Here is a 25,169-nt window from a genome sequence, read left to right as displayed (position 1 = left end):
CAAGTAGCATGTGTTGACGTCTGTCAACGATCGCAGACCGTGCATACAACTTGTGGCCAGCGTAGCAGAACGTGTGAGTCATACGCCGGCATATGTCGTGAAATTTCAAGCATGCAAAAATTTGAGGACAACCGAAAAGTACAACGTTTAAAGCCAGCGTACAACGACGTATGGCACTGTTTTTCAGCGTGCTCTCAATGTTATCAAAACTTACCCATAACGTATTCAACGTGTGCCAGCGTTTTAGAAAAAATATTCAAAAATCGGCATATGTTGGCTAAAACGTCAAGGTGTGACTGGGCCTTTAAATATGAAATATAAACACATTACCAAATGGTGAAGAAGTAAAAATAAATGGAGTACCACGATGGTGTTATTGAAAAAAAGTGAAATCATATATGAAGAACAAAATAACAAAGGCATGAGTATTTAGGCATAAATGTGCAAAGGGATAAACTGGATATGGGAAAATATGAGGGATGATGATGATGAGTCTTTAATGGCCACAACTCTTCCCACCTTGTCATGGGGTTGGCCAGAGAACGTTGTTGGCACAAGTCTTCAGCAATCTGGCTAGCCAGGCCTGACACTCGATTAAATAAGTTAAAGCAAGAATTTGTAATTTGTTCAGGGTGCTGGCAATAGCTCGCCTACTCTTAGCAAAGGACACAGTGGGATCTTTAACTTCTACCAACTAATTCTAGCAGACGGGACAGCCAGTTTAATGTGTCCATCAGTGACAACACACACACATTGACGCCTCACCCTAGGATGCCAGTTTATGGCTAGGCCGATGTTCGAGATTCGAACCCAGGCTAGACAACTCAGAAGTGAATGTCAGGTCAGGTCAGGTATTGGAGCATGTGACAGAGCAGCGCGTCGCTGCGTCCACTTTCCACCAGTACTCCAGGGGCCTCCATCTGGCCATCCCCCAGGCAGATGCCTGGCCCATCCCCATCTCCTTGAGATGCCGATCAACCTGCTGCAATCACGAGGTAGGTGGTCGGGCAATTGGCCTCTTCCACTCATGAGACTCCCTCGCTGAGAGAATCTGGTGAGCATAATCAGTGTCAGGAAAACGAGTCACATGTCCATACAGCCACGGAGGACGCTCACGGACTATGCAGGTAACAAATCTCATCCGAGTCTCTCTCAGCAACCGCTCATTAGACACAAAGTCTGACCAGTGATAGCCAAGGATTCTCCAAAGAGACCGGGTACCAAAGGAATTAAGTCTCCATCTCAGATCCTTGGTCATTGTCGAAGGCTCGCATCCATAGAGCAAGACTGGAAGCACCAAGGACCTAAAGAGTCGGACTTTCATCCTCCCGCACAGGTACCAGCAGTACCACACCCCATTATCCAGTGAATCCATGACTCCCCAGGCCCGACCCAGACATCTATTGACCTCTGACTCACAGCGAGCAGAGACATGAATATCACTGCCATGGGAAGTGAATCTCTCCATGACCTCAACATCCTCACCACAAACAGGCACAGACAAGATGGCAGCATTCAAGATGTCATTGAAAGTCTGGATCCTAGTTTTGACCCAGGAAACCCGTAATCCCAGCGGCTCCAACTCCTCATTCAGCACCTCGGGGGCCCCCAAAAGGATGTCTAAAGTCTCCGCAAAGATGACTGCATCATCTGCGAAATCAAGGTCAGAGATCTTGACATTCCCAAACGATGCACCGCAGATTGATCTCTCCGACATCCTCCCTAGAATCCAGTCCATACAAGTGCTGAAAAGTATGGGGGCCAGTACACACCCCTGACGAACTCCAGTAACAACTGGAAAGAAGTCAGAGATGGTACGACCACATCTCACAGCACTCTCAGTACCAGAGTAGAGTTCAGATATCAGATCGATCAGTTTTGGTGGCACCCCACAAAGACCAAGAATCCTCCAGAGGGCATCCTGATTCACTGAATCAAATGCTTTACAGAGATCAACATACGCTGCAAACAGCCCCTGCCGAAACTCTCGTCTGCGTTCGGTGAGGACACGAAGAGCAAGGATACGGTCAATCGTTGTCCTCTCTGGTGTAAAGCCTGACTGCTCTGGAGGCTGGTGCTCAAGTAAATGGTGGCGAACCCTTTCAATAATTATCCTTCACCGGCACTGAGAGCAGCGTTACCCCTCAGTAGTTGTTGCAGTCTTAGCAATCACCTGAGAGGGAAAACAAGGCCCTCTTTAGTCAGTTGGGATGATGCCTGTGTTCTAGGCAGAGCACAGAACTGCACGCAACGACACGAGTGCAGCATTTCCACCAGCCTTGAGGAGTTCAGCATGGATGCCACAGATCCCTGGAGCTTTACCCCATTTCAACCGGTACACCACAGCCTGTGTTTCCACAAGCGAAGGTGGACCACAGTTGATTGGAGGGTCAGTAACAGGGATTGTAACATCCCTGACATTCAACTCGACAGCTGGTGGATCAGCAAGGTACAACCGCTCAAAGTAAACGGCCCAGCGGGCTTTCACCTCAGACTCCTCTGTCAAGAGCCTACCACCCTCTGCTCTCACTGCAGTACACCAAGGGATGAGCTTGGATGAATGCAATGCGCGAATTCCCTTGCAAGTAGGACGAGAATCACATGACCACAGGTGATGCTCTACCACCTCAAAGATTCCTCGCACATAGGCCTCCTTGTCCACCCTTAGTGCACATACAGTTTTACGCCTCAGCTCTCCGAACAGCTCAGCTCTGCCATTCGGCCTGGCCCTGCGACTCTGGTCAATGGTATCCAGTGTCCCTTGAGAGACAAAATTCTTCTTTGCCCTATGGTGAGTTCCAGAACATCCACCGGCAACATCAAAGACGGTGGTCTTGAAGGCACTCCACAACTCTTCAGGACCTCCCAAAGCACCCAGACCCCCCAAATCTCCACTCAGCTTGTTCGCAAACTCCTCAGCTACCCTCTCATCCTTGAGCTTGCCAACATCCAGCCTAGGCTGGGATGGTACCATTCTCCTGGATTTAAGGTGCAACTTCAGAGTTGCTACAACAAGCCGGTGGTCAGTATTGAGGAACTGAGCACTCCGGTAGACCCTGCAGTTCTGGATCATCCTCTAGTGAACATCAATGAGGACATGGTCAATCTCATTTGCCACACCGCCAGCGTTGGAATACGAAGTCCAGCGATGACTTTGTGGGCGCTGAAACCATGAACCGGCCACCCTAATTCCATGACTTCTTGCAAAGTCAAGGAACTTAGTGCTATTGTGGTTCATAGTTCCTGACCCATGGGGACCAACACACATCTCATGACCATCCCTTTCAGTTCCAGTCAATGAATTTAAATCCCCCAAGACTGTAGGTGTATCTCGTCTGGGGCACTGATCAACCACAGACTCGAGCGTGGCGTAGAATGCATCCTTCACAGTGAGATCACTCGTCTCAGTCGGAGCATAAACAGAGACCAGGGAAATGACACCGAAGGAGTGACGAATCCTTAGTCTCATAATATGCTTGTTGACCAGTGTTACCTCAATTATCATTGGAGTCAGCTTATTGGACACAGCTACAGCAACTCCTTGGGAATGGTAACCATCAGAGTGACCAGACCAATATTAGTTGTGACCACCCACCATGATCTCGCCGCAATCTGGTCTCCGAACATCAGAGAGTACTGCAATACCGATGTCCAAACGCTTGAGCTCAGATGATAACAGAGACAGGTGATCATCCTCTCTTAAGGATAGGACATTCCAGGCACCCACCCGAAGGGACCGTCTCAGGTTAACCCAAATAGACCGCCGTCTGGTGGACGACACCTCAGCACCACTCCGACACACGCTTCCGCAATCTGACCCAGGAATGTTACCCCGTGGTTTCCCTCCTATCATCAAAGATTGGGGGTCCCAAAGGCTTTGCCCCAATCCCGTCATCTGGTGCGCCGCCCTGCGAAGGGAAGCTGCACAGGAGGTACTCCCACGGAGTGGGTTTTCAGGTTTCTTTGTGTTTTTGTTTTGCGGAATGAAGGGGTTTACGGAGGCCGGAGTGCAAATCCTGCCACCAACCTCTGAATAAGAAGTAACCCAACTGCAGGAGGACGTCCACAGACACAGTTGGGCACTAGACATGGATGGCCGTTGGCTCACAAGGAGCTCCTCCGCCCTATGACAGGTTTTGTTTTTAATCCTGTTGGGTGTCCATATCCAAACACCCGCCTCACTAAAAAAAAACCTGGTGGTGGAGACGGTTTAGTCGCCGCCAACCCGACCATGGAACAGATTAGTACAGGTTAACATGATACCTGTAGCAAGTCACAGATCTAATCTGGCCTGACCTGACTGATGGCCTGAAGTGAATGTGCAACATAGAATGTGAAGAAAATTTTGCCCTCCTTCCTCTCTCTCCTTACTCTCCTTTCTGCTGGAAGGTGAATCAATGAGGCCAACTATAATAAGTTGGAGCACGATGGGGAAGCATGTCACTGAATGTCATCACACCAACAAAGTGACCAACATCCTTCCCCAGGACAGGCAGGCGAGAAAGAGCAGTACTTTTCCTTTTTCACTAACTATTTCAAGTCGATATTTAGCCGTGCCAAAATACTACATCACTGTCACCTTAGCCTGGGTAGTTTCAAATGTAAGAGTGGTCGTAATGTCCAGTTCGTAGGAAGCAGAAATGCTCGCTAGCTTTCTTGACATGACCGTATATGTAAACAAATGACTGCTCCCCCCGCAGCGCAAGATATACAAGATCAATTTGAACTTTTTATCATCTGCAGGTGGAAAGGTAGTCGACAGTGTGCGAGGAATTACATTGCCTCATAAATTGCTGCCGTCGTAGAGTTTAAAATCGTTTTTTTATGATGAAATAGTAAGAAATGCACTCGTTTCATTAAAAAAACAACCTACACATTTCTCTCAATCATTGCATTCATTGCTCAGGCTGTTAACTTTCTCACTTTCACAAAGCTTTGACTTTTAATTAAGCCTTTGCGGTGAATGGGAACAAAGCTTGGGGCAGGCCTTGAAATGAGCTGTCAGCTTTCCAAGTCAGGCGTGAATCTCTCTGCACTCCATAAGGGCAACACCAGAGCCAAACGTAACAGCCAGCAGTCAGGAGATAGCTTCGAATTTACAGGCAAGAGAATGTGATGTCTTCCCGATCTCGTCCACAAGAAACCTGGTAAACATGAGTCATTACGGCCGTACATGGTTCCAATGTCGTGCTTCGGTTTGGGAGAATAACACTCCATTCAAAGGCCAGAGCTACAGATGTACGGATCAAGACCAGATTACCGCACGGATCCTGGCTCCATCATTGGCTGTGCAGAGCAAATAAAACATATTGCAAGTTAGGGCACAGCTTGAACTACTATAAGGGATATACAGGGTGGCCCAAAAGTTAGGAGCCACAGGGTTAATAGTGTATAAAGTAAAAAATATATATGTAAAGATAAAAAAATGCTTTTTTTTCTTAAGATGTTATGAGCCGTTATTACCCCGCACACGTTGCGAAAAGTGGAGTTAAGCAATTAGTTCATGTCCGTCCGTATGTCTTATCAATTTATGATTGAGGAACAGCATATTTAAATCGAATGTTATCTATCTATAATTCCAGCAATCTGTGTGTGTGTCTGTCTGTATGTGTGCCTGTATTGTGTCTGTCTGCGACCGCCGTTTCTCGACGACCACCAGTCCGATCTGATTGAAACTTGCCAGGAATATTGCTGGGGACCCGCAGATGTGCCTTTTCAAGGTTTGATATTAATCGGACAAGCGGTTCCCAAGTTACGGCCATTTATCTGTCAACCAATGACAAGACACGGTGCTATGACATCACGAATGACGTCACAATTAATGTTTATTTTTTTTTGCACGATTGACGTCACAATCGACACTGGGGACCTGAGTATGTGCCTTTTCAAGGTTTGATATTGTTCTTCATCTGTTTCAGCTGTTTCCCAAGGTTTGAATTAATTGTTCAAATTATTAATTAATCCCAAGGTTTGAATTTTCCCAAGGGAAAGAGCTGTTTTTTCCCAAGGTTTGAATTAATTGTTGTGCTTGGTAGACATTTGTGAATACATTTACAGAGAGAGGGGCGAGAGAGGAGGGGCGAGAGAGGGCGGCGAGAGAGGGCGGCGAGAGAGGGCGGCGAGAGAGGGCGGCGAGAGAGGGCGGCGAGAGAGGGCGGCGAGAGAGGGCGGCGAGAGAGGGCGGCGAGAGAGGACGGCGAGGGGACGAGAGAGCGGGGACGAGAGAGAGGGGCGAGAGAGAGGGGGCGAGAGAGAGAGCGAGAGAGAGGGGCGAGAGAGAGGGGGCGAGAGAGAGGGGGCGAGAGAGAGGGGGCGAGAGAGAGGGGGCGAGAGAGAGGGGGCGAGAGAGAGGGGGCGAGAGAGAGAGGGGGCGAGAGAGAGAGGGGGCGAGAGAGAGAGGGGCGAGAGAGAGAGGGGGCGAGAGAGAGAGGGGGCGAGAGAGAGAGGGGGCGAGAGAGAGAGGGGGCGAGAGAGAGAGGGGGCGAGAGAGAGAGGGGCGAGAGAGAGAGGGGGCGAGAGAGAGGGGGCGAGAGAGAGGAGGCGAGAGAGAGGGGGCGTCAATTCAAGAGAGGGGGAGAGAGGAGGGGGAGAGAGAAGGGGCGAGAGAGGGGGAGAGGAGGAGTGAGAGTGGGGGCGAGAGAGAGGGGCGAGAGAGGAGGGGGAGAGAGAAGGGGTGCGAGAGAGGAGGGGTGCGAGAGAGGAGGGGCGAGAGAGGAGGGGGCGAGAGAGGAGGGGGGGAGAGAGGAGGGGGGGAGAGAGGAGGGGGGGAGAGGGGCGAGAGAGGGGTGTCACAATTCCTCTTCTTCTTCGTCTGATATGACGCCACAATTGACGCTGGGGACCTGAGTATGTGCCTTTTCAAGGTTTGATATTAATCGGACAAGTGGTTCCTAAGTTACGGCCATTTATTTGCCAACCAATGACAGGACACGGTGCTATGACATCACGAATGACGTCACAAATCCTCGTTTTTTTGCACGATTGACGTCACAATTCCTCCTCTTCTTCTTCTTCGTTTGATATGACGTCACAATTGACACTGGGGACCTGAGTATGTGCCTTTTCAAGGTTTGATATCGTTATTCTTCATCCGTTTCAGCTGTTTTCCAGGTGTTTCCCAAGTTATGGCCATTTATGATACGGTTGGTCCAATCAAATTGAAACAATTCCCCAATCCAGTCGTGGTTTATGAGAGCGAAGGAACGAAGCGGCACGTACGGGCACGCACCTACGGGCCCGCACTAGTATTTTCAACACGTATAGGAAGACGAGTCTTTCGTTTTACTGAACCTTGCCTCTGAATTTGTCCTGATCGCACATGCGGAGAGAGGAAGTGAGATAATATTTTTATTCTGTCTGCTTGTCTGGCAGTCAAACAAAATTGAAAAACATTCCAAACAGGAAACTCACTGTTTTTAAGGACGTCATAAAGGACACAAACAACAGGCACGAAGAACTAATGTAACATGTTATACAGGGTGGTGTAATAGACACTGGGCAAAATGGTGCTAAAACCCCAAAAAAGCTATTTATACGACTTTGCACCTCTTAAAACCTTAATTTAAATTGAATTATATATTTGAACACTGTAGAACACAAATCGCCTTCATGTATTTGCTATATAAATAATGCCGTATCCTTAGATTGTTCAGACAAAGAAAATTTAGACAGACAACAAAATTAATGTCTACATTCCGCAACGGTTTTATTTTGCGCCCACCGAGGTAGTTCATGCATGAGAACAATAAGGGTAACTAACATCTGGTCAAATGAACATCCAATATATTGTTCCGGATCTGGAAACCATTTGCATTCAACATACAGATGTCCCAAAAGTCAGTTATGTCGTGAAGTGTATGTAGTCAGATCCCCTTCCTTTTGTCTAGTGGAAGAATCCAAGGCGTGTGTTGCGATTTATTTTAGTTAGGTTATTACATCTAATAAACCATCCCATCTGCATGACCCCTTCGGCCCATCATGCTCCATCACCACCTGGTGGCTGCTCGGACCTTGACTTGCCGAGAGGGGGTCTCGCGGTTCCAGTTCTCGGCTCCCACAAACGTTGTAACTCTCGTACGATGACCTTCGCGGCGCTGACACTGTTACTCATCGAGAGCGAAGCCACGTGGAGGAGTAACTGGGGTCTCCTGGCAGGGGCCGAGGCCCCGCACCAATCAGAGGTAGACAGCGAGGTGCGTTTTTGCCAAGGGCCCCTCCCCGTGGAGAGAGGCCAATAAATATCCGAGACTCTCTGTAAAAAAAGGGGTCCGGTCGAGTTTGCTTTCACGGTGGCTGTAACGGGTCAAGTTTGCTTTCACGGTGGCTGTAACGGTTCGAGTTTGCTTTCACGGTGGCTGTCAGCAGTCAGTTTTGTTTTCACGGTGGCTGTACGGGGTTCTGGAGTTTCATGTTGGCTGCTACGAGGAGCCTTAAGGAAGGACAGAGCGACCCTGACCTCCCTCCGTGGACCCCGATTGTTCACCACCCGAGCTCCGCCACGAATCACGAGTTCCTACGTGCGACTGGGGACCAGACCAACGACCATTGCCAGGTGCCGCATCACGGAGCACGCCCTTCCTCCGACGGTCAGGTACACCACCGAACTCTGACCCCCAGCTTGTCTCTCTCCACGGCTGCGAAGGTCCAATAAAGGCTCTGGGTTTCTTTTCATTTTGTGTGTGTGTCTGTGTGTGGGCCCGTCTTGTAAGTAGATCTGAATAAGTGTTTTTGCTCATTGTAAATATTCCTTCTTGCATATTCGCATTTCGTCTTGACTTTGTCTTGCTACTGTAAATAAACATTTATAGAAATATTCCCAGTCCGTTTCTGTCCCTTCTTGAATTGGTCCAGCATGGTTCGGATCTGAGTTTAGGCGGGGTTTTATCCCCGATAATCCGTTCATTCCAGCCGGCACAGCTTTGGCAGTTTCTGCTCAGCTGCACCCGAACTGGAGTTGGGAGTCAGTAGTTGGAACTCTACCGCAGTCGGTAGAGTGACCCGGTTCGAGCAAGACGTGCCGAGGGCGTGGTTTCCCCGGTAGTTGAAATCGCGTAGTTAATTATGTAAATTGGTTATAGACAAATAGACCCTACACTACGCGGTTGAGATATTGGCCACCATGGTCAGTTAAACGACCCGCCAGCTCGTGGAGTTATCCGAGCGACGGCCTACAATTCCGGGGAGATTGGTGGAGATGATGCAAGCTTTCCCCACCTCGTGGTCGTTCTCGCCACCGACCCCCGGCCCACAACAATATGGTTCCTGGCTGACATATATAATTTGGCATAATTATGCCCCCACCCCAATGCTAAGGTCTGGATATGCCACCGGCTTGGACCAATGGCAAAGATGAGGGGAGGGGCACGAATCGTCATCTGTAATGCCAGCATGGAAAGTTATAAAGGCTGGGGCTGCCAAAGAGACAGAGGGGAGAACTTCATGCGCTTAGCGAAGCAGACTGCACGAGCTGCACAAGGAGCCAATCCTCACCTTGTCCTGCCAACATCAGACCCCTCATACCAGGGTGTGCCAAGCCTTCACCTTGCCACCTTCAGAGCTCAATTGTGGGACTTGACATTGCTGCATTACTCCTCCAAACAATGCCACGGCTTTGAGCCAAATGAACCCTGCTGTCCCATGTCTGGATGTTGCTGGATGTTGCTGGATGTTGCAAATCCCATGTCTTTAGTGATGTATGGCAGATGCTTTAAGATATAGATAAGTAAGGACTTGTTACCATTGATGACTTGTTACGTCTTGCGTGTATTCGGTCGTGGGTAACATTGGGGTATAGTTCTAGTATGATTGTGATCACTGTCTGTAAATATGTGCTTTCTTTTGCATCACGACTACAATTGTTGAATCTGATATGACCTCAACAACTCAACCTGCTTGCTCACGATTGGGCCATCCGATGGTTAGGGGGGATTCTGCTTGAGATATAGATTGGAAAGGTCACGGACAACTAAGAGTCCAGCAACGCAGGATGCTGGTTGCTCGGGCAGACAATAAGATAGGTCCCGTTTTAGCCTCGGCATGTCACTCACTCAGCACAGAGATTCCAATTGGCACGGTTATGTGACATTGGGCACGATGACACAGCCGTGTATCTGAAGTGGGGGATGGACATGGTCACTACATACGCGACTCACTGAGTTTGAACCAGGTAACTGGGCCGACCGGTGCATCGGTCATATGGTCATGTTGTGAAATCATTTTATGGTGCAATTCATGGCTCTGTGGTTGATAGACAAAATGAGTGGAGCTGAATGAATGCTTTCAACCAATGACCATAGTAAAAGTCAAAGTGTAATATTTATCCACAAAATGACACGCTTCTCTTCTTGTATACTTGTTTCATGGTGTGTGTGTGTGTGTGTGTGTGTGTGTGTGTGTGTGTGTGTGTGTGTGTGTGTGTGTGTGTGTGTGTGTGTGTGTGTGTGTGTGTGTGTGTGTGTGTGTGTGTGTGTGTTACATAGGGTGTGCATGTTCCCAGGTTTAATCGGTGTTATAATGGGGTTATGTAAATAAGTACACAACGACATCATGAAGATCCTTTTTGTGAGTAAGCTCTCCTTTATACATAGCACACAGGTTCTACAAATCCTGGAACATTTAATTAACAAGACGATGTATGTAGCTCATTTATTCGATGACGTTCAAAAACGAAACCTGAGTTGTGACATTCCAGATCTCTGAAGCTTTCAACAATAAAATTAGACTTTGAACAAAGAAATGCCTCAGTAAGTGGACAAGCTAAAGCATTCACTATTTTTGTGATGAGATGTTAAATCAACAGCACACATGAACCCTAAAAGTGTTCTTTACAAGTGGTGAAAGTGTGGCCTGGTAAGTAACACTGGGATAAGCATTTTTGATAATGATGTCATCCTGTGAGCTGACTTTAATACTTGGGAATCTGGAGGACATACCGTATGCCAATTATACTGGAGGTCATGTTGAAGCGCGGGGTTCGTTAAAAAGAGGAATGGTTGGTCGGTGGTGCATTGTCTGTCAATTCAGAGAGGAATTATTGGGTGGTACTTTCTGAAATTGTTTGGAAGTGTCTCCGAAGTTTTGAAAAGCAAGAAGGCCAACTGCCAAATAAATATTCTGTGGTAAGAACAACACACAGCCGATGGTGAAAAGGGCTGGAGAGAATCTGCTGGGGAAACTCTTGGAGGGAAAAAAGTGGAAGGACGGAGATGGGCCAAATGACCTTTTTCCCAGATCTGGGTTTCTTTGTATTTCCTTGTTTTTCATGCAACGCTCGACTAGCACAGATATTCGACAACACTGCAGATGGGACAGTCAATCACTCTCCCAACCCCCCCCCATCCCCTGACTGTTCCAAACTCCTCCCTGATGTGTGTCCCACGATGTCACCCCCTTTACTAGCACCATACCAGAAGATCCTGTAATAAGCATGTTTAAACTGAGTTATTCCAAAACAATACAAATCTAGCCAACATGATGAAGTTCCTACACTTGAATGTAACACCATTTTGACACCCCATAAACAAATGCCACTTTTCATCAACTCACTTGTTTGAGAGAGTCACTTGTTGTCTCCAGAATAAACGAGGTCCATCCCTCCATCTATACCAATCCACATCTGTTCATAAAATGATAACAAATTGCATTAAAATCTATTTTCAAACATCCTGGTTTTCGATTACAATCCAGATGTCTGATAAAATCTACTTATTTTTTTCTTTTTTTTTCTGCATACAGTGAAAAGTCGAGGCTCATGGAGGAGCTAGAATATGGAACGGATCAGGACGTAACAGAACAAAAAAAATGAACAGTAGAACAGTAGAGGGTGATGGGGGGGGGGGGGGTGAGGGGAAACACACCAACAGCAAGATTAAATAGAGGGAGAATTGGAGAAATAATGCACTTGGGAAGAATGAGGGTTCGAGGCAAGGACCCAAAGGGTGGATAAGAAGGATACAGATGCAATCTCTCAGGAAGGAAAAACTGGAAATTTGGAAAGAGTTGGCTTGGGAGTGGGGGTGGGGGGTTAACAGGGGTAGAAATATCGTAGTTTTGGATGGGGGATGATTTGAGATGGTGGTGCTCAGCGATCTTGAAGACCTGGAGGGAAAGATGGGATTGAAGAGAATGTGAAAGTTGGTCCCACAGGTGGTGTGGTGGGATAAAGAGGAACAAATTAGTGAAGGTGAGCAGTGATTCTGGATTTTGGGAGTTTTACCAGAAAGAGGTTGATGGTGGACCATGTGAGCCCTACAGAAACAATGGAAAGGGAAGAGGACAAAGCACAGAATGAGCAGAGGACGGAACACCAGAAAGAAGTCGCTAAAAGACGGACAACACCGACCGAACTGCAACGTGAAAGTGATAGGCCCAGAGACTCACCTTCATCGTTGAAGATTCCATTGATCTTGAAGGCCTTGGTTTCCATTGCCATCAAGCTGAGTAAGGTGTGAGGAAGGGACTCCTTCAAGCTGAGGGTGAAGACTTTGCAGGTGGATAAGAGCTCAGGTGTGCCAAGGAAAGACTTCGCATGACCAAGGATACCCAGTCGGCTAGTGGCTTTGGAGGCCTACTTTGAAATGTGGTTTGCCAAAGAAATATCATGGCTGATAATGAGATCCAAGAGTTTGAGTGAATGAACTTCTTCACGAGGATTGTTAAGAAGATAGATGGGAGGGTTTGCCAGAAGGTCCTTTCGGAGAAAGAGTGAGAGTGATAATGTGAGACTCCATATACTGTTGCGAATCTGGAAGCCATGAGCACACAGACATTCAGGTTCCTATAGCTTAGCTATTACGATAAGTATGTGTTTTCCAGTTACAATCCATCCCCTAGTCTAATGGGTGAATAAATGTAAATGCGCTGTGCGTTATTTTAATAGTTAGGATTTTTACACCCCTTATAACAACAACAACACGCCTTCACCTCGACGCCATTGGCAACGTGCGTTCGACCACGTACATGGGCGGAGTTTCCTCGGCCACCAGAGCGCCGACTCCGCCCCAGAGAGATGGAATATTCCCCGCGACCAATGAGAGGCGAGACGTCTCAGACCGACTTTCTCACGAACCCTCAACCAATGGGAAGCGTGAGACACCTCAGACATCGACTTTCTCACGAAACCTCGACCAAGGGGAAGCGTGAGACACCACAGACATCGACTTTCTCACGAACCCTCGACCAATGGGAGGCGTGAGACGCCTCAGACATCGACTTTCTCACGAACCCCGGACCAATGGCAATGGGAGGCGAGACGTCTCAGACGGTGATCCTTACCACGACGCCCCCTCCCGCAGGAGAAATGCCATATAAGAAACGCCAGGGCCTTGGAAAAGTCAGTCAGAGTCAGAGCCAGCGTCAGGGTGGGCATCAGGGTAAGAGGTCAGCGTGAACGGCAGGGTTGAGTGTCTGGTCTGGTCAGCTTGGCAGTGATCGGGTTCGAGGTGCCGGAGATCGACTCGTCTGGTCTGGTCGGCTTGGCAGTGATTGGGTCGTCTCTCGTCTCGTCCACCTGGCGTCCGACACTTTTCGCTTGGAGTGGCATCGTGTTGCGGGTTCAAGTCCCGTCGAGCCGGATCGTCGAAGACCACACGAGGTGGACAGGTCCAAGTGCAGGCTCTGGTCTCCAGCTCCCTTTCCTCGAGCTGGAAGACTTCAATAAACACCATTGGGCATTGGGGCAGTGCCGGCTACAGGCTATAATCAGCAGGGAGGCATTCATTTTCCAAAGGGGGCACTTTATTTTTCAACACCCCTATATATAGCAAGCAAATGCTCATCTATACAATAAACAACACAGTGAAAGTGTTTTGAAAAAAAGGCTACAAGTATAGGCTACTGCAATTATGCACCAACAACAAATAAAATTATAGCATTATAATATCTTTACTGCTGGCTAATATGGACGGGGGGGGGGGGCAAAAAGTCTAATCTGGGTGGGCATTGCCCCCCAATTCCCCCCCCCCCCGTGGGGCCGACACTGCATTGGGATCCGTGTGTGTGTGTGTGTGTGTGTGTGTGTGTGTGTGTGTGTGTGTGTGTGTGTGTGTGTGTGTGTGTGTGTGTGTGTGTGTGTGTGTGTGGGCCCGTCTATAAAGGCCTAGTCACACCTTGACGTTTTAGCCAGCAATGGCAACGCATGAAAATGCATGTAAAACGCTGGCTTACGTTGAACTTTTGATGTTTTTTTTAAAGATTCGGACGTATTCATAACGAGTAGGTCTTATGCATAACATATTAGTAAAGGACACAGAACGTTTCGTTGTCTTCTAGATAACTTATACCAACGAATGCTTAGCCTGTTGTCGGCGTTCACAACCTATGTCCAACGATAGTCTAACTTATGCATAGCGCGCTACACGTATCGCCGACGATGACGTGACGTAGCCAATTAAAAGGCTGCCGCACAACGATTCAAATCATAACCGCTGGAGAAATGGAAGTGTCAACATCGCAGTCATACCTTGGCGATCTTGCCAGCATATGCAGACATCTGAAAAATGCGTCTAAAACGCTGGCGCACGTCGAATACGGTATGGGTAAGTTTGGTATGCGTGAATAGAACGCTAAAGTACGCTATCATACGTCGTATTAAGTGGAGTACGTCTTGTAATTATAAACGCGTAAGACATTTTACGACGTACTTGTCGTATGAAACACGTTCCGCATGCGATGGGAATAAGTTGTACGCACGATATGCCAACGTTGTCACACGTCGACAAAAGTTACTTGTAAGGTACTCATAAGTCGAAACACTCAAGATTATGGTTAGCGTCAGTGTTCCAGACTCCTTAGTTTTTTTTTTTTGTTTTTTTCTTCGGTATGACAGTGATGTTGACACTTCGATTTCTAGTGCGGTTATGATTTAAATCGTTGAACGGCAGCCTTTTAATTATATTATATTATAACTGCACTACAAATCGAAGTGTCAACATCACCGTCATACCGAAGAAAAAAAAAAAACATGGAGTCTGGAACACTGACGCAAACCATTACATTGACGTGTTTCGACTTATGAGTAACTTACAAGTAACGTGTGTCAACGATCGCGTAACGTGCCTCCAACTTATGGCCAGCGTTATGCGGAACGTGTGAGTCATATGCTGGCATAAGTCTTAAAATTTCAAGCATGGAAAATTTGAGGACAACCCAAAAGTACAACGTTTAAAGCCAGCGTACTACGACGTATGGCAGTGTTTTTTCAGCGTGCTCTCAATGTTATCAAAACTTACCCATAACGTATTCGACGTGTACCAGCGTTTTACACAAATTTTCCAAAATCGGCATAAGCTGGCTAAAACGTCAAGGTGTGACTGGGCCTTGAGTAAAGCTGTTAAATGCCTTGTACATTATTTGCATTTCATTTCTATTAGTCGTGATAACTCTGCTTCTTACGTGCTCCCCTCCTTCCCCACCTATTATAAATATACCCATGTGTTAAATGTATCAGTTCGTTTTTGTGTTTTTTTATTGGTTTGACATACTGCGTGTTGGGAATTAGCCAGGCTGTTGCCGCTGTAAAAGGGACATTTGGACCGACGAAAGCTCAGTGACCATCAGCTCGGGTCGCACACGGTTCGAGTACGCGAGCGACTCGTTCCGTACGAGCATCGTCGAGGGTGAATTTCCCCGGTAGTTGGACGGCGTGAGTACTTGGGTAAATTGGAGTTAGACAAGTGGACCCTACCTCACGCCGTCGAAATATTGGCGAACTTCAGTCCGATAAGGGACCCGTCGGCTCCGGAGTTATCCGGGGTGACGACCTATACATTCCGAGCGATCGGCGAAGTCGACCCTGTAGCTCCATCTGGTGGTCGTGCTCGCGGCCGATACCCGGCCCGGCAACAATACTCCATCAGGCAATTGTTATCAATGAGGATGTTAAATGAAGTGAAACATGCGAAATGTCACCCCTCTTTTCCATTCATCATGCCAGAGAAACTATCAGCTGAATTTCCTCTCCTGCTCGACATCTCTGGCTGTGCGGCCCAACATTCAGAGCATCTAGGCTGTGTGTGTGTGTGTGTGTGTGTGTGTGTGTGTGTGTGTGTGTGTGTGTGTGTGTGTGTGTGTGTGTGTGTGTGTGTGTGTGTGTGTGTGTGTGTGTGTGTGTATTGTGACCAGAAGTTCAGGAATTTCATAGAGCTTTGAAAGACTTGGTGATGTATCCGAGTCTGGGAGGTCAGCGATTCAAACCCCAGGCGATGGTATGTGCAAACAAACCCTAAAAAAATTGTACGTGAGATGAGCAACTGGGCTTGATGTTCAGTATTTAAAAGGTTAACAGCATGGACAATCCCGAAAGGTTGGCATGCATGAGGAGGAGGAAATTCCTCCTTAGGATTAATGCCCCGATGAGTGCGGTGAGAAAGGCGGTGCCATTGTTGTGGCATTACTGGTACTTAGGCCTAGGTCACATTTGCGACGGCGGCCGTGGGGTCTCCAAAATCTACAGCCACCAGCAATTATACGGCGGCCGCAGTATTTCCACAGTCACACAATGTAGCAGTCACAGATGTTTTTATTTTTCGGGGAGCTGCACGGCATATTTATATATTGTGGAGACCGAAAACGTGGGGTTGCCGTATGGTCTTTGATTTGATGTCGCACGTTGACCTTAAGGCGTTCCTGCGGCGACCATAGAATTTTCAAGGCAGACGCAAGGTGCCCGTAAGGCGACCGCAAGGCGACCGCAGGGGGATCGCAGGGGGCCCTAGGGCGAACGTCGGCCAGACGGACGGTAACGAATGGGTTAATTTTATTTTTTTTACCATTTCTTTTTTTCGACTTGCTGAATTGCTACGGCGAACGTAGAAATGAAAAAAGTTATCACTTCGTGTTATAATTGCATGGCGACCTTACGGCCTGTAAAATATAGCCAAACGGCGTAGGGCCACCCTGAGGCCACCTCAGAAACTCTGCGGCCGCCGCACGTTTCTGTCAATTCAGAGAGCGTACGGCCGCCGTATCCTCGCTGTAGAGCAAATGTGACCTAGGCCTTCGAGTGCCATGGGAAGTGATGGGACTTTAACCAAGCTCATTGGCTGTTTGTCTTATCTGTCAGTCCTGTGTTGTGTCTCGTGCATTCGGCTGTACGTCCATGTCTGTGAAATGTGTGCGTGGCAGCTTCGTTACAAGCATTAGATCCTGTTTTTTTTCGTGTATTTATGAACATGTTGGGTCACCCGATCAAGATTGGGTTATTTACACTTTAGTAAAATATCAAGATTGATGTGCAAGTCGGAAGTGCATCACGGCAACGACGGGCCAAATGGCCTCCTCATTTCCGTCTTTAAAGTTATACAGAAACCACTCCATACACTGTGTAGTCCCACAGAGACTGGATTATTAGGTTATTTATCATCGTGACCATGTCCAAAGCTTAATTTGCGCTCCCCATTGGCACAAAGACAACACATGGTGGTTTACATAAGCACGTCATTTTGTTTCATGATTTGATCAAGGATGGCTGAGACTGGTGGGCATTTTGCTTGTAAAAATCCAATATTGAACATATCCTCAACCATTTCTCAAACATGCATTTACCGATGTTGTTCAAATTTGGCACACAATCTCCCGTGGAAAGGGGGCCACGTCCTCCCTCCCCTCATCCCCCATATTCACTAAAACGAATTTTCCTCCCAAACTACATGACCTACATATTTAAATGTAAGTGGTTTGATTCCCAACAGAGATTCACCTTCCAACACAGCACAGAGGTGCAAGCAAAACTCCTACCCTCTCCCCACAGAAGGGGACTCCTGACAAACAATGGTCAATCAGCCAAAATGTTGTTATTTCTTGTTTTAACTTCAATGTGATTAAGAATTGAGAGTTTTTATTGTGACGTTGACCTTCTGTATTTGAAAATAATGTGGCACAGCAAATTTTGGGGGAAATTGGCCAAGAGGTATGTAATTAAAAAAAATTCAAAGAAAAGGTCTCAGAGAGACAACTCGCTCATATATATATGTATATATATATATATATATATATATATATATATATATATATATATATATATATATATATATATATATATATATATATCTGAAGTAAATAGTTTTTTCATTGTTCAATTGAAGATGTCCAGTTTGAAGATTTCAATTGAAGATGTCAATTCAAGCCAGAGAGATGTCCGAGCCGTATCCCTGGACATATCACGTGCTTTTGACACAGTCTGGCACCCTGCCCTACTCACCAAACTCTCTTCCCATGGTATTCAAGGCCATCTCCACTCATGGCTCGCAGACTTCCTCTCCTGTCGCAGTCAACATGTGGCCCTAAATGGAGTTCTTTCATCCCTTCTTCCTGTGCAGGCTGGAGTTCCTCAAGGTGGCGTTCTGGGCCCTGTTCTTTTTCTGGTTTTCATCAATGATCTCTCGGACTCTCTGGAAAATCCTCTATTTCTCTTTGCCGACGACTCCACCCTCTGCCGTACCATCTGTCATCCCTCAGACCGGCAAGCAGCAGCTTCTTCGCTCACTGCAGATCTGGATAAAATCACAAACTGGTCCAACACATGGAACATGTCTTTCAATCCAGACAAATCTCACACTCTCACTATGTCTCTTCGAAAGGACCGTTTACAAACCCCCCCCCCCCCCATCCACTTTCTCAACAATCCTCTGGAAGAAGTCTTTCCTTTCAAGCTTCTAGGTCTCACTATCTGCCATGACCTTTCCTGGGAAAGTCACATTTCCAACCTCGCCTCAAAAGCCAGTCGCCGACTGGGAATCCTCCGTCGTGCTAAGTCCTTCCTCGGCCCTCTTGAGCTCCTGACCACTTACAAAGCTTTTGTCCGTAGCCTGATGGAGTACTGCTCTCCCCTCTGGGCTGGTGCTCCTGCCTCCCACCTTTCTCGGCTTCACGCTGTCGAAACCAGGGCATTTAAGATCATCGGCATCTCCCACAATGAAGCTGAGTCTTTGGGCCTCTCACTCAATCACCGCAGGTTGGTCGGTGGTCTTTCTGTCTTCTACCGACTCCTCTCCAGCCTTGCCCCGCCTGCTCTCTCTGCGATTTGTCCCCACCACATTTCCACAGGGCGCTCAAGGTCCGCCAACAACCTCCTTCTGGTAAAACTACCAAAATCACGAATCACTGCTCATCTTCACTCTTTCATTCCTCTTTTTTCCCGCCTTTGGAATAAACTTCCTCACTCTATTCTTTCCCATTCTTCCCTCCAGGCTTTCAAAACAGCTGTTCACCACCACCTCTTATCTTCCCCCATCCAAATCCTCGATCTTTTCAACCCCCGATAATCCACCCAAGCCCACTTCCTTCAATTCTCCTGCTTTCCTTCCTGAAAGTCCCTGAAATGTCCATCTTCTCTTCGCCATGTTCCCCATCCCATCCCCATCCCTCTCCCTTCCACAGTTCACCTAATGTGTCTGTTCCCCACTGTTTTGTCCCTTCCACTCCCGCCCTTCTTGTCTCATGCCTCCTTGCTGTGAGTTGTGTGTTAGCTCTCATACGAGCCTCGACTAAGGTACACAAAAAAAAATAAAAAATAAAATTTGATAACCATCAAAGTTTTCAGTCCATTCAAGGATATTCATTTTTTTCTTTACATCCTCTAACTTACTAGTTTTTAAATTGATTCGCTTATTTGTTTTATTTACCTTTGTTTTAGTTATTTTTTCAATAAGACTTATTTGATATTTTTCACATTCATTATGTTTTCCATTTATATACCAAGACTGAGATTTTCTCCACTCTTTAGTTTGATTAATACTTGGTTTGACCATTTATATATTGCGAAAAAAACGCGGCGGTAGCCCTTAAAAAACCCTAACCCATCTTCCCATCGTTAAAACACAATCTATTTTATACACTCTATCATACAATATCCATATGGAACACAATCTATTCCATTATCTAAAATAAATCTCTTATCATCAAAGGCTTCTAATGCCTTTTTATTTACTTCTTCACTATATATTGTTGCGGATTCGCGCCCGCCGGCGTGCTGACGGCCACGTAACTCGAATCGCGGCACGTCGCCCACCGGACGGACAATCCAGTCGTGACCCTCTCGGACTAACGCCGGGAACCAGTCACGGGTGGACCTTTCGGTCTCACCACGATCGTGCCAATCGGCCCCCGCGTGGGATAGGGTTGCTCGCCAAATTCGACCTACCTAAGTACCCACACGGAGGGTAGACCGGGCGATCACACCTCGCCGCAGGTCGACTTCGGACACGGGCCACTTTAAGCGACCCGTTCCGTACTATCGGGATAACCGAGCGGTGTTATTCGTCGGCCTCGACGGTTCGATTAATTATCGGGCGTTTTAGCCCACTACCAACCCTTTACGTGAAGCAAGATGGAGATTCAATGAAAGAAAAGACGAAGCGAAGCGGGAAAACAGTTCAACATGAAGCACATTTATTTCGCGATGAACGGAAAGCACACATATACAATTCCACCAAAAGCACATGTAAAAGAAGAAGACAATGCAATATTACAAGGATGAGGCAGGCCTGGGGCCGAGACCGGGTCGAGCCTACCCGTCTGATGATGAGACGCGAAGTGGCGGTGGTGCCTCAACTCCGCGGGCCTCGCGGACAGTGTCTGGTAGGGGGTGGGAAAGGGGGCCCCCTTTGTCGCACTATCTCAGCGCGGGGGGAAACAGGAGGGGGTTGCTGATGCTCGGGGGAAGGAGGATATCACCCTGTCTCGGGTCCCGCGGCGAGCGTCTCCTCTTCGACCTCGGGCGCGTTGCTGGCCTCTCCCTGTGCAGCTCCCGGCACCGACGCGAGCACCCCCTCGTCCGCCTTCGCCGCCGTCACCTCTCCACAGCTCCGTCTACTCGCCCTCTCCGTCTCCTCTCTTGGCTCGTCCCAACTCTTCACTCTTGACTTCTCCCACTTCGTTCCAGCTCCACCAACGACTCTCTTGAACTCCGCACAACTTCTTTACTGACGAACGCAGCCGTTTATATAAGCCCCGTGGCTTCGCTCTTTCACCCTTGACCCTCTGCCTCCGACCCTTCACCTCTCTAACTGGCTCCCCATTGGACCGAGGAAAAGTGGGCGTGAATGCTTTTTGATCCATGAATTTGCATATAGCGTCCTCACTCCAACGCCCTGGAGGCGGGGCCAAATCGCCCCAGCTCGCCGAGAGGACGGAACAAAAGTGGGCGTGAGTCGTTTTTGATCCGTTTTCTGCGGAAAGTCCGTGATGTTTTTGAATACGCTGCTCGGTGCGCGCCCTGCACGAGTCCAGCATCGGCGCCCACAAGTGGCGTGGGAATGACGGTGATGCGATGGTGGCGAGTTGTGACGGTAAAGGTCGTGGCTGTTGTTGTGAAGCGGCGTTGTGGTTGGTGGTTGTTGTTGTGAAGCGGCATTGTGGTTGGTGGTTGTTGTTGTGAAGCGGCGTTGTGGTTGGTGGTTGTTGTTGTGAAGCGGCGTTGTGGTTGGTGGTTGTTGTTGTGAAGCGGCGTTGTGGTTGGTGGTTGTTGTGTGATGGCTGTTGAGACGTGGTTGGTGGTGGTAATAATGGCGGCTGGTCCAAAATAAAGATAGTAAAAGAAAAACGGCTATCCTGAAGAGTCGCAGCCCGCATGAATGACATTTATTCCCTCTAGACAACGGGTTTGGGCCTAACTACACATATACTTACAGAGATATCTCACCTAAGGGACCTGAATGGTGGTTTGTGAATTTTTTCAACCACAACAATATGTTATGTTTATAACTTCTTATTGTATTCATTTTCCTATATTCTTCTTTCTTATTCATCAAACAATTATAATAATTTCTAAAAGTTATTGATTTATTTATTACATATTTCTTTATTCTCTTTAACTTCTTATCAATCTGATCACCATACTTATAAGCATATGCCTTTGCTCTCAATCCAATAAACTCACTCATTACTTTTCCACCTAACTCATCCTTAAACTTACCAATAACCTTTTCATTCTTTTTGGAAAATAACTCACTCTTCTTGCTGAAATTGCTTGTATCATATACTCCAATATTTTTCTTCATATCTTTGTAAACATCATCAGTTTTTATATCGAGGATAAAACTATCAGTGTCCATATACAACAATGAAACATTTTCACCATACTCTTTCTTTAAGTCATTATACAAATAATCATACATCAATATCTTTGATAAATCAAGAACTGCTGTTCCAATATAAATTGGTTTATCCATTACAATACTTTCCTTTTTCATATGAATTGCAGAAAAGTTCTCTGAAAAAACCTCTTCTCTCTCAAAACTTGGTTTATTTATCAATCTCGAAGCTTCTTTCCAAGATGTTGCGAATCTAATGTTTTGCCTGTTTCTAACATTTTCCATAGTCTTTCCAAATACAGCATTATTCATTAATTTATAAAAGTCTCCTTCAAATTTTACTTTTGTATTTGCTCTCATATCTGTATTGAATTTAATATACTTTTTCACCCAAGGACTTTGTTTAAATTTTAAAACTCTATGAATTTTAGCTACTCTCAATCCTTCTCTCAAAAACTGTTTTAAGCTTCTCTGATGCAAAACATATCCCTCTTTATCATAGAATGTTGTTAATAACTTTTCTGTTGATTTGCCTTTAATATTAAAAGTTTTATGATAATCACTGAACCATTCTTTCTTTGGGGTTTCTTTCTCACATGCAAAAGGAAGGTCTTTATGCTTATTATGAAGATCACTCGGGTACCTCAAATCAACTTCAAAATAATAACCTTCTTCTTCGTCATTCAATTCCTCTTGAGAAGAAATAACAATATTCATCAAAGCCTTTTCATAATCCTTTTCTTCCACCCACTATAATTTACCATAAGGCAGAGATTGAGACATTGCCCATCCATACAAATTATTAGCATCAAAATCCATCAAATAATTACTATCTTTTTCACTATCATAATTTGGAAGATATTTATTATTTGCTTTAGCATATCTTTTTGAACATACTTGTGATATTCCACCTCTCTTGGGCTTCTCAATCATCCAAAGCATATCAACATCACTGATTAAATCTATATCTTGTTTTGTCATTTTCAACATTGCACTCCAAGCTAAACCAGGAGCTGTGAAATAGTGGGCAGGATCTAATCCATTACAATTTTTATTATGACAGAGTGATCTAAAAGCTTCAAACACATCAGCTAACAATAAAACATCTGTTTTTAGATATAAATCATGATATTCTCCAAGGTTCTTTATCTTAAATATTTTCCATATTTCTTGTGCGTGTTTATATTCCTTATCACTTATCTCTTCTTCATAAAGGTTATAATAGAAACTTTCTTTTGAAGGAAGTTGTGTTTCTTTAAATCTCATAAATGAATCCATATAATCAGAAGGATAAATTCCCTTACTTGTAAGAATTTTCTCTTTACTTTGAATTTCATTCCTTGTTTGAATTTCCTCTCTCGTGAGAATTCCTTCTTTAATCAGAATTTCATCTTTAATCAGAATTTCCTCTTTAGTTAGAATTTCATTCATTGTTCGAATTTTCTTTATAATTAGAATTTCATCTTCAGTTAGAATTTCTTCATTAATTTCCTCATTAATTCGAATTTCCTCTTTACTTTGAATTCTCTCTTTAATCTGAATTTCCTCTTTTGGAAAGAATGAATTAAGATTTGGAAAAGAGTCCGTGGAGCTTAGATTTGATGCGAGGTAGGCTAGTGGTGTTCCCATAAACTTGTAAGAATCTAGAAACCTAATACGAGTTAAAGGTTTTGTGAATATCATTTTTGTAAATGAAATATACTTTTGACTTGTGTTTGTTATGACAGAAATATATCCCTGGTGTTTTTGAAAGTTATTTTATAAATAGATGTGTATCATAGTTGGCGCTGTTGTGAAGAAAGGCTGGAATAAAAGAAGGTAATTTATAATTAAGATTACAACAGGAATGAGCAGGACCTCTATATTTACCAGTAAGATGACAATGATCCCTAACTTTAGACTCCTTAATTTCCCCCTCACAAATATGACAGATATTGTTCTTTCTAAATTCTAATTTTTCTTCTTTGGTTAATTTCATCGGTTCATTTGTTTCTTTCATTAATTTAGTGAGTCTTATACAATCCTTTTCTAATCGTTTTACAAACTCTTGTGAAGCTTTTTTCCACTATAATGTTCAAGTTTGTTATACTTTTCTCCAACAGATGATTTGATATAATAACAGAAACCACAAGGAATATGTGTTTGATATTTATTTGTATATGATTCTTTTGGATTTGGAGAAGCAGTATTTATCTTTTTAAGGATACACTCAAAATCAGCGTATATCACAAATGGGTGCATGATAGATTTATTATAATCTTCAAAAGAAATCTTTTCACCAGGTTTAGGCATTGTAATTACAGCTGATTTATGATTACTACAATATTTTGAATGTTGTTCTAATCGTTCTTTTGTATGAAATGAATTAAGACATCGCTTCCAAGGATATATTTTGTTTGCTGTTCTGAATACCTGAGAAGAGATTAATCTTGATAAATTATTGATGTATGTGTAATGTGAATTATTTCCAACACTAAAATATAAAAGATCAATGTGTGTTTCTTCATTTTTTAGTTGTTTGAAATTTGTAATATTTGAACTTTGTTTGTATCCGTTAATCCATATACATTAACAGAAGGATTATTCTTTTTCTCAAATTTAGGAATATCTGCTAGTGGCATTGGGAATTTAAAATCTTTAATGTCCAAGGTATTCTCATATTTCATATATTGTTTTACTCTTTCTGAATCACATTTTGGTGGATGAAAGTGAGCAAGAACAGACCAGAGAAAACATTTATTATCATTGTTCTGAATATTAACAACTGCCTTCTTTAGTTTTATTTCTTTTGGTAATTCAATATAAGAAGAAGCTTTAAGAGGGTTTGATTTTAGAATGTGTATATCTAAAAAGATGATTTTTTAAAATATTGAATCCACTTCCTACCACTGTATTATCAACATCCTCCTCTTGTTTTGATAGTTCTTCATAAACCCCACTATTCAAAAATCTTGAAATGATGTTATAAAATGAAGATCTGTTCTCATATAAGGAGTTTGTTCTTCATCTTGTCTTTTCATATTCATTTTCACTCCCATATAAAACTTTAAAGTTTTCATTTCTTTTAATGTCCTTTTAATAACTTTTTCAACATCAGGTTTCAGTATTTCAATTGATTCAGCTATTGATGATGGACCCGGT

This window comes from Eptatretus burgeri, chromosome 4 (assembly GCF_056783735.1).
Source record: "Eptatretus burgeri isolate ZD-2024b chromosome 4, Ebu_testis_v1, whole genome shotgun sequence".
NCBI lineage: Eukaryota > Metazoa > Chordata > Myxini > Myxiniformes > Myxinidae > Eptatretus > Eptatretus burgeri.
The sequence above is the reverse complement of the archived record's forward strand: the minus strand, read 5'-3'. Positions refer to the sequence as shown.